Below are 17,934 nucleotides of genomic sequence, written 5' to 3'. Positions count from 1 at the left end.
GCGGAGCCCAGCGTGCCCGCGCCTAAGTCCGCTGCGCACACTGGGCCACCAGGGGCAGTGGGGCACTCCACGCCGGGTCCCATGAGGCTTCTGCACTCGCAGCCTCCGTGGCAACGCCAAGCATGCGGGCTGGGCGTGCTGCACCAGACCCCCGGGGTCATGGCGGGAGCAGACGTGGGGGGCGGGGAAGCCTACGCCCCTCCCGCACGGCTTAGCAGACCACCACGCAGAGAAACGGACAACCTGCGGACAGGCCCAGGCAGCGTGCAGCCAACCAGAGAACCCGGGAGGACACACGGCCCCGTCTCGGAGCGCCTGACTCGCACCGCGGCCCCTCTCTCCCCAGGGAGCACATCCTTCCCGGGCAGAGCCCCGAGGACGTCCCCGCAGCTCCAGAGCACAGGCCAGCGTTTCGGGACAAGGAATCGCATGGCGACACCTTCCCGGTCCCGGAGGCAATAGGAAAGCCCGTTCTCGCTCAAGGAGCCCCGGCAGCCCAGCGGGCTCCCAGGGGCAGAGGACACAAGGCACACGGGCCCCTACCGTGGTCGTGGTCGTGGTCGTGGTCAGCCTCGGTGCTGGGAGTCATGGTTGGGAGCGGCACGTCCGGAACAGGTTCCCGGGTGCCGGGCTCGGCGTCTGCGGAAGAAGAAGAGACATCACACACTTGGCCTGAGTGAGGGTCTTTGCCGACAACACACCTGCCTCCGCCTAGGAAACCAGGCAGAGCAATGTTCTCCCGGCCCCACACCTCCCGACGCCTCATGTGGGTGGGTGCCTAGGTCAGTGCGGAGACAGCATGGGCGCCTGCCTGCCTAGGCCACAAAGAATCCCGACCAAGGGAAACTGGTGGCACCGGGGCCAGGGCGAGGCCGCGCCGTCCCCCCTTGTGCGTTGGGCCGCGCAAGGCCTTGGTGCCACCCCACCCTCCAAGTGGGTTCCCCTCCTTGGCCAGGGCTGGCGGGCTAAGAGCGGCCCTTCCCTTCCACACGGCAAGGCGACGAGGAAGGGGAAGTGAAAGGATCCAGGAACCAGGCAAGGGCCACCTCCGGGTTCCAGGGGCAGCCAAGAAAGAGCCTGACGGCACCCAGCCAGCCCCCTGTCTCAGGGGAGGGGCCTGGTGGGCACACCTCGAGCAATCCTCTGGGCCCTCCAGGACGGCAACTGAGCACCGTGTCCGGCACGGGCTCAGTCCAGCCAGGCCCCGCTGGACGGCTCCCCGCACGGGGGCGAGAGGGGAGAAAAGCGGACGGAGCAACCGCGCCCTCTCTCATCTGCGCCCACTCAGGGCACGGAGGACAGACGGGCCCGCGTGGCTGGCTCCACACACCAGCCCGGGTCTGGTCTGGGCCACGAGCGCACGACTGGGAACTGGCCCATCCAGGACACTGGGTCAGATTCTCCTGGTGGCCCGCCGGACTACACGGCAGACAACTCCCCAGCTGCCTGGGGGCACGGCACGGGTCCAGAACACGCTCGTGCCAGCGTCAGAGGGCACATCGAGGACTTGTCCTCAGGCAGCGGCCACGCCTCCTGGACGCTGTCCCGGGAGCTCGGAGACCAGCCAACGCCAAGAGGAAGGCAAGGACGTCTCAGGAGAGGCAGAGGCACAGAGCACCATCCTCGCGGAGCCCAGCGTGCCCGCGCCTAAGTCCGCTGCGCACACTGGGCCACCAGGGGCAGTGGGGCACTCCACGCCGGGTCCCATGAGGCTTCTGCACTCGCAGCCTCCGTGGCAACGCCAGGCATGCGGGCTGGGCGTGCTGCACCAGACCCCCGGGGTCATGGCGGGAGCAGACGTGGGGGGCGGGGAAGCCTACGCCCCTCCCGCACGGCTTAGCAGACCACCACGCAGAGAAACGGACAACCTGCGGACAGGCCCAGGCAGCGTGCAGCCAACCAGAGCACCCGGGAGGACACACGGCCCCGTCTCGGAGCGCCTGACTCGCACCGCGGCCCCTCTCTCCCCAGGGAGCACATCCTTCCCGGGCAGAGCCCCGAGGACGTCCCCGCAGCTCCAGAGCACAGGCCAGCGTTTCGGGACAAGGAATCGCATGGCGACACCTTCCCGGTCCCGGAGGCAATAGGAAAGCCCGTTCTCGCTCAAGGAGCCCCGGCAGCCCAGCGGGCTCCCAGGGGCAGAGGACACAAGGCACACGGGCCCCTACCGTGGTCGTGGTCGTGGTCGTGGTCGTGGTCAGCCTCGGTGCTGGGAGTCATGGTTGGGAGCGGCACGTCCGGAACAGGTTCCCGGGTGCCGGGCTCGGCGTCTGCGGAAGAAGAAGAGACATCACACACTTGGCCTGAGTGAGGGTCTTTGCCGACAACACACCTGCCTCCGCCTAGGAAACCAGGCAGAGAAATGTTCTCCCGGCCCCACACCTCCCGACGCCTCATGTGGGTGGGTGCCTAGGTCAGTGCGGAGACAGCATGGGCGCCTGCCTGCCTAGGCCACAAAGAATCCCGACCAAGGGAAACTGGTGGCACCGGGGCCAGGGCGAGGGCCCGCAGTCCCCCCTTGTGCGTTGGGCCGCGCAAGGCCTTGGTGCCACCCCACCCTCCAAGTGGGTTCCCCTCCTTGGCCAGGGCTGGCGGGCTAAGAGCGGCCCTTCCCTTCCACACGGCAAGGCGACGAGGAAGGGGAAGTGAAAGGATCCAGGAACCAGGCAAGGGCCACCTCCGGGTTCCAGGGGCAGCCAAGAAAGAGCCTGACGGCACCCAGCCAGCCCCCTGTCTCAGGGGAGGGGCCTGGTGGGCACACCTCGAGCAATCCTCTGGGCCCTCCAGGACGGCAACTGAGCACCGTGTCCGGCACGGGCTCAGTCCAGCCAGGCCCCGCTGGACGGCTCCCCGCACGGGGGCGAGAGGGGAGAAAAGCGGACGGAGCAACCGCGCCCTCTCTCATCTGCGCCCACTCAGGGCACGGAGGACAGACGGGCCCGCGTGGCTGGCTCCACACACCAGCCCGGGTCTGGTCTGGGCCACGAGCGCACGACTGGGAACTGGCCCATCCAGGACACTGGGTCAGATTCTCCTGGTGGCCCGCCGGACTACACGGCAGACAACTCCCCAGCTGCCTGGGGGCACGGCACGGGTCCAGAACACGCTCGTGCCAGCGTCAGAGGGCACATCGAGGACTTGTCCTCAGGCAGCGGCCACGCCTCCTGGACGCTGTCCCGGGAGCTCGGAGACCAGCCAACGCCAAGAGGAAGGCAAGGACGTCTCAGGAGAGGCAGAGGCACAGAGCACCATCCTCGCGGAGCCCAGCGTGCCCGCGCCTAAGTCCGCTGCGCACACTGGGCCACCAGGGGCAGTGGGGCACTCCACGCCGGGTCCCATGAGGCTTCTGCACTCGCAGCCTCCGTGGCAACGCCAGGCATGCGGGCTGGGCGTGCTGCACCAGACCCCCGGGGTCATGGCGGGAGCAGACGTGGGGGGCGGGGAAGCCTACGCCCCTCCCGCACGGCTTAGCAGACCACCACGCAGAGAAACGGACAACCTGCGGACAGGCCCAGGCAGCGTGCAGCCAACCAGAGAACCCGGGAGGACACACGGCCCCGTCTCGGAGCGCCTGACTCGCACCGCGGCCCCTCTCTCCCCAGGGAGCACATCCTTCCCGGGCAGAGCCCCGAGGACGTCCCCGCAGCTCCAGAGCACAGGCCAGCGTTTCGGGACAAGGAATCGCATGGCGACACCTTCCCGGTCCCGGAGGCAATAGGAAAGCCCGTTCTCGCTCAAGGAGCCCCGGCAGCCCAGCGGGCTCCCAGGGGCAGAGGACACAAGGCACACGGGCCCCTACCGTGGTCGTGGTCGTGGTCGTGGTCAGCCTCGGTGCTGGGAGTCATGGTTGGGAGCGGCACGTCCGGAACAGGTTCCCGGGTGCCGGGCTCGGCGTCTGCGGAAGAAGAAGAGACATCACACACTTGGCCTGAGTGAGGGTCTTTGCCGACAACACACCTGCCTCCGCCTAGGAAACCAGGCAGAGAAATGTTCTCCCGGCCCCACACCTCCCGACGCCTCATGTGGGTGGGTGCCTAGGTCAGTGCGGAGACAGCATGGGCGCCTGCCTGCCTAGGCCACAAAGAATCCCGACCAAGGGAAACTGGTGGCACCGGGGCCAGGGCGAGGGCCCGCAGTCCCCCCTTGTGCGTTGGGCCGCGCAAGGCCTTGGTGCCACCCCACCCTCCAAGTGGGTTCCCCTCCTTGGCCAGGGCTGGCGGGCTAAGAGCGGCCCTTCCCTTCCACACGGCAAGGCGACGAGGAAGGGGAAGTGAAAGGATCCAGGAACCAGGCAAGGGCCACCTCCGGGTTCCAGGGGCAGCCAAGAAAGAGCCTGACGGCACCCAGCCAGCCCCCTGTCTCAGGGGAGGGGCCTGGTGGGCACACCTCGAGCAATCCTCTGGGCCCTCCAGGACGGCAACTGAGCACCGTGTCCGGCACGGGCTCAGTCCAGCCAGGCCCCGCTGGACGGCTCCCCGCACGGGGGCGAGAGGGGAGAAAAGCGGACGGAGCAACCGCGCCCTCTCTCATCTGCGCCCACTCAGGGCACGGAGGACAGACGGGCCCGCGTGGCTGGCTCCACACACCAGCCCGGGTCTGGTCTGGGCCACGAGCGCACGACTGGGAACTGGCCCATCCAGGACACTGGGTCAGATTCTCCTGGTGGCCCGCCGGACTACACGGCAGACAACTCCCCAGCTGCCTGGGGGCACGGCACGGGTCCAGAACACGCTCGTGCCAGCGTCAGAGGGCACATCGAGGACTTGTCCTCAGGCAGCGGCCACGCCTCCTGGACGCTGTCCCGGGAGCTCGGAGACCAGCCAACGCCAAGAGGAAGGCAAGGACGTCTCAGGAGAGGCAGAGGCACAGAGCACCATCCTCGCGGAGCCCAGCGTGCCCGCGCCTAAGTCCGCTGCGCACACTGGGCCACCAGGGGCAGTGGGGCACTCCACGCCGGGTCCCATGAGGCTTCTGCACTCGCAGCCTCCGTGGCGACGCCAGGCATGCGGGCTGGGCGTGCTGCACCAGACCCCCGGGGTCATGGCGGGAGCAGACGTGGGGGGCGGGGAAGCCTACGCCCCTCCCGCACGGCTTAGCAGACCACCACGCAGAGAAACGGACAACCTGCGGACAGGCCCAGGCAGCGTGCAGCCAACCAGAGAACCCGGGAGGACACACGGCCCCGTCTCGGAGCGCCTGACTCGCACCGCGGCCCCTCTCTCCCCAGGGAGCACATCCTTCCCGGGCAGAGCCCCGAGGACGTCCCCGCAGCTCCAGAGCACAGGCCAGCGTTTCGGGACAAGGAATCGCATGGCGACACCTTCCCGGTCCCGGAGGCAATAGGAAAGCCCGTTCTCGCTCAAGGAGCCCCGGCAGCCCAGCGGGCTCCCAGGGGCAGAGGACACAAGGCACACGGGCCCCTACCGTGGTCGTGGTCGTGGTCGTGGTCAGCCTCGGTGCTGGGAGTCATGGTTGGGAGCGGCACGTCCGGAACAGGTTCCCGGGTGCCGGGCTCGGCGTCTGCGGAAGAAGAAGAGACATCACACACTTGGCCTGAGTGAGGGTCTTTGCCGACAACACACCTGCCTCCGCCTAGGAAACCAGGCAGAGCAATGTTCTCCCGGCCCCACACCTCCCGACGCCTCATGTGGGTGGGTGCCTAGGTCAGTGCGGAGACAGCATGGGCGCCTGCCTGCCTAGGCCACAAAGAATCCCGACCAAGGGAAACTGGTGGCACCGGGGCCAGGGCGAGGCCGCGCCGTCCCCCCTTGTGCGTTGGGCCGCGCAAGGCCTTGGTGCCACCCCACCCTCCAAGTGGGTTCCCCTCCTTGGCCAGGGCTGGCGGGCTAAGAGCGGCCCTTCCCTTCCACACGGCAAGGCGACGAGGAAGGGGAAGTGAAAGGATCCAGGAACCAGGCAAGGGCCACCTCCGGGTTCCAGGGGCAGCCAAGAAAGAGCCTGACGGCACCCAGCCAGCCCCCTGTCTCAGGGGAGGGGCCTGGTGGGCACACCTCGAGCAATCCTCTGGGCCCTCCAGGACGGCAACTGAGCACCGTGTCCGGCACGGGCTCAGTCCAGCCAGGCCCCGCTGGACGGCTCCCCGCACGGGGGCGAGAGGGGAGAAAAGCGGACGGAGCAACCGCGCCCTCTCTCATCTGCGCCCACTCAGGGCACGGAGGACAGACGGGCCCGCGTGGCTGGCTCCACACACCAGCCCGGGTCTGGTCTGGGCCACGAGCGCACGACTGGGAACTGGCCCATCCAGGACACTGGGTCAGATTCTCCTGGTGGCCCGCCGGACTACACGGCAGACAACTCCCCAGCTGCCTGGGGGCACGGCACGGGTCCAGAACACGCTCGTGCCAGCGTCAGAGGGCACATCGAGGACTTGTCCTCAGGCAGCGGCCACGCCTCCTGGACGCTGTCCCGGGAGCTCGGAGACCAGCCAACGCCAAGAGGAAGGCAAGGACGTCTCAGGAGAGGCAGAGGCACAGAGCACCATCCTCGCGGAGCCCAGCGTGCCCGCGCCTAAGTCCGCTGCGCACACTGGGCCACCGGGGCAGTGGGGCACTCCACGCCGGGTCCCATGAGGCTTCTGCACTCGCAGCCTCCGTGGCAACGCCAGGCATGCGGGCTGGGCGTGCCGCACCAGACCCCCGGGGTCATGGCGGGAGCAGACGTGGGGGGCGGGGAAGCCTACGCCCCTCCCGCACGGCTTAGCAGACCACCACGCAGAGAAACGGACAACCTGCGGACAGGCCCAGGCAGCGTGCAGCCAACCAGAGAACCCGGGAGGACACACGGCCCCGTCTCGGAGCGCCTGACTCGCACCGCGGCCCCTCTCTCCCCAGGGAGCACATCCTTCCCGGGCAGAGCCCCGAGGACGTCCCCGCAGCTCCAGAGCACAGGCCAGCGTTTCGGGACAAGGAATCGCATGGCGACACCTTCCCGGTCCCGGAGGCAATAGGAAAGCCCGTTCTCGCTCAAGGAGCCCCGGCAGCCCAGCGGGCTCCCAGGGGCAGAGGACACAAGGCACACGGGCCCCTACCGTGGTCGTGGTCGTGGTCGTGGTCGTGGTCGTGGTCAGCCTCGGTGCTGGGAGTCATGGTTGGGAGCGGCACGTCCGGAACAGGTTCCCGGGTGCCGGGCTCGGCGTCTGCGGAAGAAGAAGAGACATCACACACTTGGCCTGAGTGAGGGTCTTTGCCGACAACACACCTGCCTCCGCCTAGGAAACCAGGCAGAGCAATGTTCTCCCGGCCCCACACCTCCCGACGCCTCATGTGGGTGGGTGCCTAGGTCAGTGCGGAGACAGCATGGGCGCCTGCCTGCCTAGGCCACAAAGAATCCCGACCAAGGGAAACTGGTGGCACCGGGGCCAGGGCGAGGCCGCGCCGTCCCCCCTTGTGCGTTGGGCCGCGCAAGGCCTTGGTGCCACCCCACCCTCCAAGTGGGTTCCCCTCCTTGGCCAGGGCTGGCGGGCTAAGAGCGGCCCTTCCCTTCCACACGGCAAGGCGACGAGGAAGGGGAAGTGAAAGGATCCAGGAACCAGGCAAGGGCCACCTCCGGGTTCCAGGGGCAGCCAAGAAAGAGCCTGACGGCACCCAGCCAGCCCCCTGTCTCAGGGGAGGGGCCTGGTGGGCACACCTCGAGCAATCCTCTGGGCCCTCCAGGACGGCAACTGAGCACCGTGTCCGGCACGGGCTCAGTCCAGCCAGGCCCCGCTGGACGGCTCCCCGCACGGGGGCGAGAGGGGAGAAAAGCGGACGGAGCAACCGCGCCCTCTCTCATCTGCGCCCACTCAGGGCACGGAGGACAGACGGGCCCGCGTGGCTGGCTCCACACACCAGCCCGGGTCTGGTCTGGGCCACGAGCGCACGACTGGGAACTGGCCCATCCAGGACACTGGGTCAGATTCTCCTGGTGGCCCGCCGGACTACACGGCAGACAACTCCCCAGCTGCCTGGGGGCACGGCACGGGTCCAGAACACGCTCGTGCCAGCGTCAGAGGGCACATCGAGGACTTGTCCTCAGGCAGCGGCCACGCCTCCTGGACGCTGTCCCGGGAGCTCGGAGACCAGCCAACGCCAAGAGGAAGGCAAGGACGTCTCAGGAGAGGCAGAGGCACAGAGCACCATCCTCGCGGAGCCCAGCGTGCCCGCGCCTAAGTCCGCTGCGCACACTGGGCCACCGGGGCAGTGGGGCACTCCACGCCGGGTCCCATGAGGCTTCTGCACTCGCAGCCTCCGTGGCGACGCCAGGCATGCGGGCTGGGCGTGCTGCACCAGACCCCCGGGGTCATGGCGGGAGCAGACGTGGGGGGCGGGGAAGCCTACGCCCCTCCCGCACGGCTTAGCAGACCACCACGCAGAGAAACGGACAACCTGCGGACAGGCCCAGGCAGCGTGCAGCCAACCAGAGAACCCGGGAGGACACACGGCCCCGTCTCGGAGCGCCTGACTCGCACCGCGGCCCCTCTCTCCCCAGGGAGCACATCCTTCCCGGGCAGAGCCCCGAGGACGTCCCCGCAGCTCCAGAGCACAGGCCAGCGTTTCGGGACAAGGAATCGCATGGCGACACCTTCCCGGTCCCGGAGGCAATAGGAAAGCCCGTTCTCGCTCAAGGAGCCCCGGCAGCCCAGCGGGCTCCCAGGGGCAGAGGACACAAGGCACACGGGCCCCTACCGTGGTCGTGGTCGTGGTCGTGGTCGTGGTCAGCCTCGGTGCTGGGAGTCATGGTTGGGAGCGGCACGTCCGGAACAGGTTCCCGGGTGCCGGGCTCGGCGTCTGCGGAAGAAGAAGAGACATCACACACTTGGCCTGAGTGAGGGTCTTTGCCGACAACACACCTGCCTCCGCCTAGGAAACCAGGCAGAGAAATGTTCTCCCGGCCCCACACCTCCCGACGCCTCCTGTGGGTGGGTGCCTAGGTCAGTGCGGAGACAGCATGGGCGCCTGCCTGCCTAGGCCACAAAGAATCCCGACCAAGGGAAACTGGTGGCACCGGGGCCAGGGCGAGGGCCCGCAGTCCCCCCTTGTGCGTTGGGCCGCGCAAGGCCTTGGTGCCACCCCACCCTCCAAGTGGGTTCCCCTCCTTGGCCAGGGCTGGCGGGCTAAGAGCGGCCCTTCCCTTCCACACGGCAAGGCGACGAGGAAGGGGAAGTGAAAGGATCCAGGAACCAGGCAAGGGCCACCTCCGGGTTCCAGGGGCAGCCAAGAAAGAGCCTGACGGCACCCAGCCAGCCCCCTGTCTCAGGGGAGGGGCCTGGTGGGCACACCTCGAGCAATCCTCTGGGCCCTCCAGGACGGCAACTGAGCACCGTGTCCGGCACGGGCTCAGTCCAGCCAGGCCCCGCTGGACGGCTCCCCGCACGGGGGCGAGAGGGGAGAAAAGCGGACGGAGCAACCGCGCCCTCTCTCATCTGCGCCCACTCAGGGCACGGAGGACAGACGGGCCCGCGTGGCTGGCTCCACACACCAGCCCGGGTCTGGTCTGGGCCACGAGCGCACGACTGGGAACTGGCCCATCCAGGACACTGGGTCAGATTCTCCTGGTGGCCCGCCGGACTACACGGCAGACAACTCCCCAGCTGCCTGGGGGCACGGCACGGGTCCAGAACACGCTCGTGCCAGCGTCAGAGGGCACATCGAGGACTTGTCCTCAGGCAGCGGCCACGCCTCCTGGACGCTGTCCCGGGAGCTCGGAGACCAGCCAACGCCAAGAGGAAGGCAAGGACGTCTCAGGAGAGGCAGAGGCACAGAGCACCATCCTCGCGGAGCCCAGCGTGCCCGCGCCTAAGTCCGCTGCGCACACTGGGCCACCGGGGCAGTGGGGCACTCCACGCCGGGTCCCATGAGGCTTCTGCACTCGCAGCCTCCGTGGCGACGCCAGGCATGCGGGCTGGGCGTGCTGCACCAGACCCCCGGGGTCATGGCGGGAGCAGACGTGGGGGGCGGGGAAGCCTACGCCCCTCCCGCACGGCTTAGCAGACCACCACGCAGAGAAACGGACAACCTGCGGACAGGCCCAGGCAGCGTGCAGCCAACCAGAGAACCCGGGAGGACACACGGCCCCGTCTCGGAGCGCCTGACTCGCACCGCGGCCCCTCTCTCCCCAGGGAGCACATCCTTCCCGGGCAGAGCCCCGAGGACGTCCCCGCAGCTCCAGAGCACAGGCCAGCGTTTCGGGACAAGGAATCGCATGGCGACACCTTCCCGGTCCCGGAGGCAATAGGAAAGCCCGTTCTCGCTCAAGGAGCCCCGGCAGCCCAGCGGGCTCCCAGGGGCAGAGGACACAAGGCACACGGGCCCCTACCGTGGTCGTGGTCGTGGTCGTGGTCGTGGTCGTGGTCAGCCTCGGTGCTGGGAGTCATGGTTGGGAGCGGCACGTCCGGAACAGGTTCCCGGGTGCCGGGCTCGGCGTCTGCGGAAGAAGAAGAGACATCACACACTTGGCCTGAGTGAGGGTCTTTGCCGACAACACACCTGCCTCCGCCTAGGAAACCAGGCAGAGAAATGTTCTCCCGGCCCCACACCTCCCGACGCCTCATGTGGGTGGGTGCCTAGGTCAGTGCGGAGACAGCATGGGCGCCTGCCTGCCTAGGCCACAAAGAATCCCGACCAAGGGAAACTGGTGGCACCGGGGCCAGGGCGAGGCCGCGCCGTCCCCCCTTGTGCGTTGGGCCGCGCAAGGCCTTGGTGCCACCCCACCGTCCAAGTGGGTTCCCCTCCTTGGCCAGGGCTGGCGGGCTAAGAGCGGCCCTTCCCTTCCACACGGCAAGGCGACGAGGAAGGGGAAGTGAAAGGATCCAGGAACCAGGCAAGGGCCACCTCCGGGTTGCAGGGGCAGCCAAGAAAGAGCCTGACGGCACCCAGCCAGCCCCCTGTCTCAGGGGAGGGGCCTGGTGGGCACACCTCGAGCAATCCTCTGGGCCCTCCAGGACGGCAACTGAGCACCGTGTCCGGCACGGGCTCAGTCCAGCCAGGCCCCGCTGGACGGCTCCCCGCACGGGGGCGAGAGGGGAGAAAAGCGGACGGAGCAACCGCGCCCTCTCTCATCTGCGCCCACTCAGGGCACGGAGGACAGACGGGCCCGCGTGGCTGGCTCCACACACCAGCCCGGGTCTGGTCTGGGCCACGAGCGCACGACTGGGAACTGGCCCATCCAGGACACTGGGTCAGATTCTCCTGGTGGCCCGCCGGACTACACGGCAGACAACTCCCCAGCTGCCTGGGGGCACGGCACGGGTCCAGAACACGCTCGTGCCAGCGTCAGAGGGCACATCGAGGACTTGTCCTCAGGCAGCGGCCACGCCTCCTGGACGCTGTCCCGGGAGCTCGGAGACCAGCCAACGCCAAGAGGAAGGCAAGGACGTCTCAGGAGAGGCAGAGGCACAGAGCACCATCCTCGCGGAGCCCAGCGTGCCCGCGCCTAAGTCCGCTGCGCACACTGGGCCACCAGGGGCAGTGGGGCACTCCACGCCGGGTCCCATGAGGCTTCTGCACTCGCAGCCTCCGTGGCAACGCCAGGCATGCGGGCCGGGAGTGCTGCAGCAGACCCCCGGGGTCATGGCGGGAGCAGACGTGGGGGGCGGGGAAGCCTACGCCCCTCCCGCACGGCTTAGCAGACCACCACGCAGAGAAACGGACAACCTGCGGACAGGCCCAGGCAGCGTGCAGCCAACCAGAGCACCCGGGAGGACACACGGCCCCGTCTCGGAGCGCCTGACTCGCACCGCGGCCCCTCTCTCCCCAGGGAGCACATCCTTCCCGGGCAGAGCCCCGAGGACGTCCCCGCAGCTCCAGAGCACAGGCCAGCGTTTCGGGACAAGGAATCGCATGGCGACACCTTCCCGGTCCCGGAGGCAATAGGAAAGCCCGTTCTCGCTCAAGGAGCCCCGGCAGCCCAGCGGGCTCCCAGGGGCAGAGGACACAAGGCACACGGGCCCCTACCGTGGTCGTGGTCGTGGTCGTGGTCAGCCTCGGTGCTGGGAGTCATGGTTGGGAGCGGCACGTCCGGAACAGGTTCCCGGGTGCCGGGCTCGGCGTCTGCGGAAGAAGAAGAGACATCACACACTTGGCCTGAGTGAGGGTCTTTGCCGACAACACACCTGCCTCCGCCTAGGAAACCAGGCAGAGAAATGTTCTCCCGGCCCCACACCTCCCGACGCCTCCTGTGGGTGGGTGCCTAGGTCAGTGCGGAGACAGCATGGGCGCCTGCCTGCCTAGGCCACAAAGAATCCCGACCAAGGGAAACTGGTGGCACCGGGGCCAGGGCGAGGCCGCGCCGTCCCCCCTTGTGCGTTGGGCCGCGCAAGGCCTTGGTGCCACCCCACCCTCCAAGTGGGTTCCCCTCCTTGGCCAGGGCTGGCGGGCTAAGAGCGGCCCTTCCCTTCCACACGGCAAGGCGACGAGGAAGGGGAAGTGAAAGGATCCAGGAACCAGGCAAGGGCCACCTCCGGGTTCCAGGGGCAGCCAAGAAAGAGCCTGACGGCACCCAGCCAGCCCCCTGTCTCAGGGGAGGGGCCTGGTGGGCACACCTCGAGCAATCCTCTGGGCCCTCCAGGACGGCAACTGAGCACCGTGTCCGGCACGGGCTCAGTCCAGCCAGGCCCCGCTGGACGGCTCCCCGCACGGGGGCGAGAGGGGAGAAAAGCGGACGGAGCAACCGCGCCCTCTCTCATCTGCGCCCACTCAGGGCACGGAGGACAGACGGGCCCGCGTGGCTGGCTCCACACACCAGCCCGGGTCTGGTCTGGGCCACGAGCGCACGACTGGGAACTGGCCCATCCAGGACACTGGGTCAGATTCTCCTGGTGGCCCGCCGGACTACACGGCAGACAACTCCCCAGCTGCCTGGGGGCACGGCACGGGTCCAGAACACGCTCGTGCCAGCGTCAGAGGGCACATCGAGGACTTGTCCTCAGGCAGCGGCCACGCCTCCTGGACGCTGTCCCGGGAGCTCGGAGACCAGCCAACGCCAAGAGGAAGGCAAGGACGTCTCAGGAGAGGCAGAGGCACAGAGCACCATCCTCGCGGAGCCCAGCGTGCCCGCGCCTAAGTCCGCTGCGCACACTGGGCCACCGGGGCAGTGGGGCACTCCACGCCGGGTCCCATGAGGCTTCTGCACTCGCAGCCTCCGTGGCAACGCCAGGCATGCGGGCTGGGCGTGCTGCACCAGACCCCCGGGGTCATGGCGGGAGCAGACGTGGGGGGCGGGGAAGCCTACGCCCCTCCCGCACGGCTTAGCAGACCACCACGCAGAGAAACGGACAACCTGCGGACAGGCCCAGGCAGCGTGCAGCCAACCAGAGAACCCGGGAGGACACACGGCCCCGTCTCGGAGCGCCTGACTCGCACCGCGGCCCCTCTCTCCCCAGGGAGCACATCCTTCCCGGGCAGAGCCCCGAGGACGTCCCCGCAGCTCCAGAGCACAGGCCAGCGTTTCGGGACAAGGAATCGCATGGCGACACCTTCCCGGTCCCGGAGGCAATAGGAAAGCCCGTTCTCGCTCAAGGAGCCCCGGCAGCCCAGCGGGCTCCCAGGGGCAGAGGACACAAGGCACACGGGCCCCTACCGTGGTCGTGGTCGTGGTCGTGGTCGTGGTCGTGGTCAGCCTCGGTGCTGGGAGTCATGGTTGGGAGCGGCACGTCCGGAACAGGTTCCCGGGTGCCGGGCTCGGCGTCTGCGGAAGAAGAAGAGACATCACACACTTGGCCTGAGTGAGGGTCTTTGCCGACAACACACCTGCCTCCGCCTAGGAAACCAGGCAGAGAAATGTTCTCCCGGCCCCACACCTCCCGACGCCTCCTGTGGGTGGGTGCCTAGGTCAGTGCGGAGACAGCATGGGCGCCTGCCTGCCTAGGCCACAAAGAATCCCGACCAAGGGAAACTGGTGGCAACCGGGGCCAGGGCGAGGCCGCGCCGTCCCCCCTTGTGCGTTGGGCCGCGCAAGGCCTTGGTGCCACCCCACCCTCCAAGTGGGTTCCCCTCCTTGGCCAGGGCTGGCGGGCTAAGAGCGGCCCTTCCCTTCCACACGGCAAGGCGACGAGGAAGGGGAAGTGAAAGGATCCAGGAACCAGGCAAGGGCCACCTCCGGGTTCCAGGGGCAGCCAAGAAAGAGCCTGACGGCACCCAGCCAGCCCCCTGTCTCAGGGGAGGGGCCTGGTGGGCACACCTCGAGCAATCCTCTGGGCCCTCCAGGACGGCAACTGAGCACCGTGTCCGGCACGGGCTCAGTCCAGCCAGGCCCCGCTGGACGGCTCCCCGCACGGGGGCGAGAGGGGAGAAAAGCGGACGGAGCAACCGCGCCCTCTCTCATCTGCGCCCACTCAGGGCACGGAGGACAGACGGGCCCGCGTGGCTGGCTCCACACACCAGCCCGGGTCTGGTCTGGGCCACGAGCGCACGACTGGGAACTGGCCCATCCAGGACACTGGGTCAGATTCTCCTGGTGGCCCGCCGGACTACACGGCAGACAACTCCCCAGCTGCCTGGGGGCACGGCACGGGTCCAGAACACGCTCGTGCCAGCGTCAGAGGGCACATCGAGGACTTGTCCTCAGGCAGCGGCCACGCCTCCTGGACGCTGTCCCGGGAGCATGGAGACCAGCCAACGCCAAGAGGAAGGCAAGGACATCTCAGGAGAGGCAGAGGCACAGAGCACCATCCTCGCGGAGCCCAGCGTGCCCGCGCCTAAGTCCGCTGCGCACACTGGGCCACCAGGGGCAGTGGGGCACTCCACGCCGGGTCCCATGAGGCTTCTGCACTCGCAGCCTCCGTGGCAACGCCAGGCATGCGGGCCGGGAGTGCTGCAGCAGACCCCCGGGGTCATGGCGGGAGCAGACGTGGGGGGCGGGGAAGCCTACGCCCCTCCCGCACGGCTTAGCAGACCACCACGCAGAGAAACGGACAACCTGCGGACAGGCCCAGGCAGCGTGCAGCCAACCAGAGCACCCGGGAGGACACACGGCCCCGTCTCGGAGCGCCTGACTCGCACCGCGGCCCCTCTCTCCCCAGGGAGCACATCCTTCCCGGGCAGAGCCCCGAGGACGTCCCCGCAGCTCCAGAGCACAGGCCAGCGTTTCGGGACAAGGAATCGCATGGCGACACCTTCCCGGTCCCGGAGGCAATAGGAAAGCCCGTTCTCGCTCAAGGAGCCCCGGCAGCCCAGCGGGCTCCCAGGGGCAGAGGACACAAGGCACACGGGCCCCTACCGTGGTCGTGGTCGTGGTCGTGGTCGTGGTCAGCCTCGGTGCTGGGAGTCATGGTTGGGAGCGGCACGTCCGGAACAGGTTCCCGGGTGCCGGGCTCGGCGTCTGCGGAAGAAGAAGAGACATCACACACTTGGCCTGAGTGAGGGTCTTTGCCGACAACACACCTGCCTCCGCCTAGGAAACCAGGCAGAGCAATGTTCTCCCGGCCCCACACCTCACGACGCCTCATGTGGGTGGGTGCCTAGGTCAGTGCGGAGACAGCATGGGCGCCTGCCTGCCTAGGCCACAAAGAATCCCGACCAAGGGAAACTGGTGGCACCGGGGCCAGGGCGAGGCCGCGCCGTCCCCCCTTGTGCGTTGGGCCGCGCAAGGCCTTGGTGCCACCCCACCCTCCAAGTGGGTTCCCCTCCTTGGCCAGGGCTGGCGGGCTAAGAGCGGCCCTTCCCTTCCACACGGCAAGGCGACGAGGAAGGGGAAGTGAAAGGATCCAGGAACCAGGCAAGGGCCACCTCCGGGTTCCAGGGGCAGCCAAGAAAGAGCCTGACGGCACCCAGCCAGCCCCCTGTCTCAGGGGAGGGGCCTGGTGGGCACACCTCGAGCAATCCTCTGGGCCCTCCAGGACGGCAACTGAGCACCGTGTCCGGCACGGGCTCAGTCCAGCCAGGCCCCGCTGGACGGCTCCCCGCACGGGGGCGAGAGGGGAGAAAAGCGGACGGAGCAACCGCGCCCTCTCTCATCTGCGCCCACTCAGGGCACGGAGGACAGACGGGCCCGCGTGGCTGGCTCCACACACCAGCCCGGGTCTGGTCTGGGCCACGAGCGCACGACTGGGAACTGGCCCATCCAGGACACTGGGTCAGATTCTCCTGGTGGCCCGCCGGACTACACGGCAGACAACTCCCCAGCTGCCTGGGGGCACGGCACGGGTCCAGAACACGCTCGTGCCAGCGTCAGAGGGCACATCGAGGACTTGTCCTCAGGCAGCGGCCACGCCTCCTGGACGCTGTCCCGGGAGCTCGGAGACCAGCCAACGCCAAGAGGAAGGCAAGGACGTCTCAGGAGAGGCAGAGGCACAGAGCACCATCCTCGCGGAGCCCAGCGTGCCCGCGCCTAAGTCCGCTGCGCACACTGGGCCACCGGGGCAGTGGGGCACTCCACGCCGGGTCCCATGAGGCTTCTGCACTCGCAGCCTCCGTGGCAACGCCAGGCATGCGGGCCGGGAGTGCTGCACCAGACCCCCGGGGTCATGGCGGGAGCAGACGTGGGGGGCGGGGAAGCCTACGCCCCTCCCGCACGGCTTAGCAGACCACCACGCAGAGAAACGGACAACCTGCGGACAGGCCCAGGCAGCGTGCAGCCAACCAGAGAACCCGGGAGGACACACGGCCCCGTCTCGGAGCGCCTGACTCGCACCGCGGCCCCTCTCTCCCCAGGGAGCACATCCTTCCCGGGCAGAGCCCCGAGGACGTCCCCGCAGCTCCAGAGCACAGGCCAGCGTTTCGGGACAAGGAATCGCATGGCGACACCTTCCCGGTCCCGGAGGCAATAGGAAAGCCCGTTCTCGCTCAAGGAGCCCCGGCAGCCCAGCGGGCTCCCAGGGGCAGAGGACACAAGGCACACGGGCCCCTACCGTGGTCGTGGTCGTGGTCGTGGTCGTGGTCGTGGTCGTGGTCAGCCTCGGTGCTGGGAGTCATGGTTGGGAGCGGCACGTCCGGAACAGGTTCCCGGGTGCCGGGCTCGGCGTCTGCGGAAGAAGAAGAGACATCACACACTTGGCCTGAGTGAGGGTCTTTGCCGACAACACACCTGCCTCCGCCTAGGAAACCAGGCAGAGAAATGTTCTCCCGGCCCCACACCTCCCGACGCCTCATGTGGGTGGGTGCCTAGGTCAGTGCGGAGACAGCATGGGCGCCTGCCTGCCTAGGCCACAAAGAATCCCGACCAAGGGAAACTGGTGGCACCGGGGCCAGGGCGAGGGCCCGCAGTCCCCCCTTGTGCGTTGGGCCGCGCAAGGCCTTGGTGCCACCCCACCCTCCAAGTGGGTTCCCCTCCTTGGCCAGGGCTGGCGGGCTAAGAGCGGCCCTTCCCTTCCACACGGCAAGGCGACGAGGAAGGGGAAGTGAAAGGATCCAGGAACCAGGCAAGGGCCACCTCCGGGTTCCAGGGGCAGCCAAGAAAGAGCCTGACGGCACCCAGCCAGCCCCCTGTCTCAGGGGAGGGGCCTGGTGGGCACACCTCGAGCAATCCTCTGGGCCCTCCAGGACGGCAACTGAGCACCGTGTCCGGCACGGGCTCAGTCCAGCCAGGCCCCGCTGGACGGCTCCCCGCACGGGGGCGAGAGGGGAGAAAAGCGGACGGAGCAACCGCGCCCTCTCTCATCTGCGCCCACTCAGGGCACGGAGGACAGACGGGCCCGCGTGGCTGGCTCCACACACCAGCCCGGGTCTGGTCTGGGCCACGAGCGCACGACTGGGAACTGGCCCATCCAGGACACTGGGTCAGATTCTCCTGGTGGCCCGCCGGACTACACGGCAGACAACTCCCCAGCTGCCTGGGGGCACGGCACGGGTCCAGAACACGCTCGTGCCAGCGTCAGAGGGCACATCGAGGACTTGTCCTCAGGCAGCGGCCACGCCTCCTGGACGCTGTCCCGGGAGCTCGGAGACCAGCCAACGCCAAGAGGAAGGCAAGGACGTCTCAGGAGAGGCAGAGGCACAGAGC

This window comes from Oryctolagus cuniculus, chromosome 8 (assembly GCF_964237555.1).
Source record: "Oryctolagus cuniculus chromosome 8, mOryCun1.1, whole genome shotgun sequence".
Lineage (NCBI taxonomy): Eukaryota > Metazoa > Chordata > Mammalia > Lagomorpha > Leporidae > Oryctolagus > Oryctolagus cuniculus.
This window is presented reverse-complemented; position numbering follows the sequence as displayed.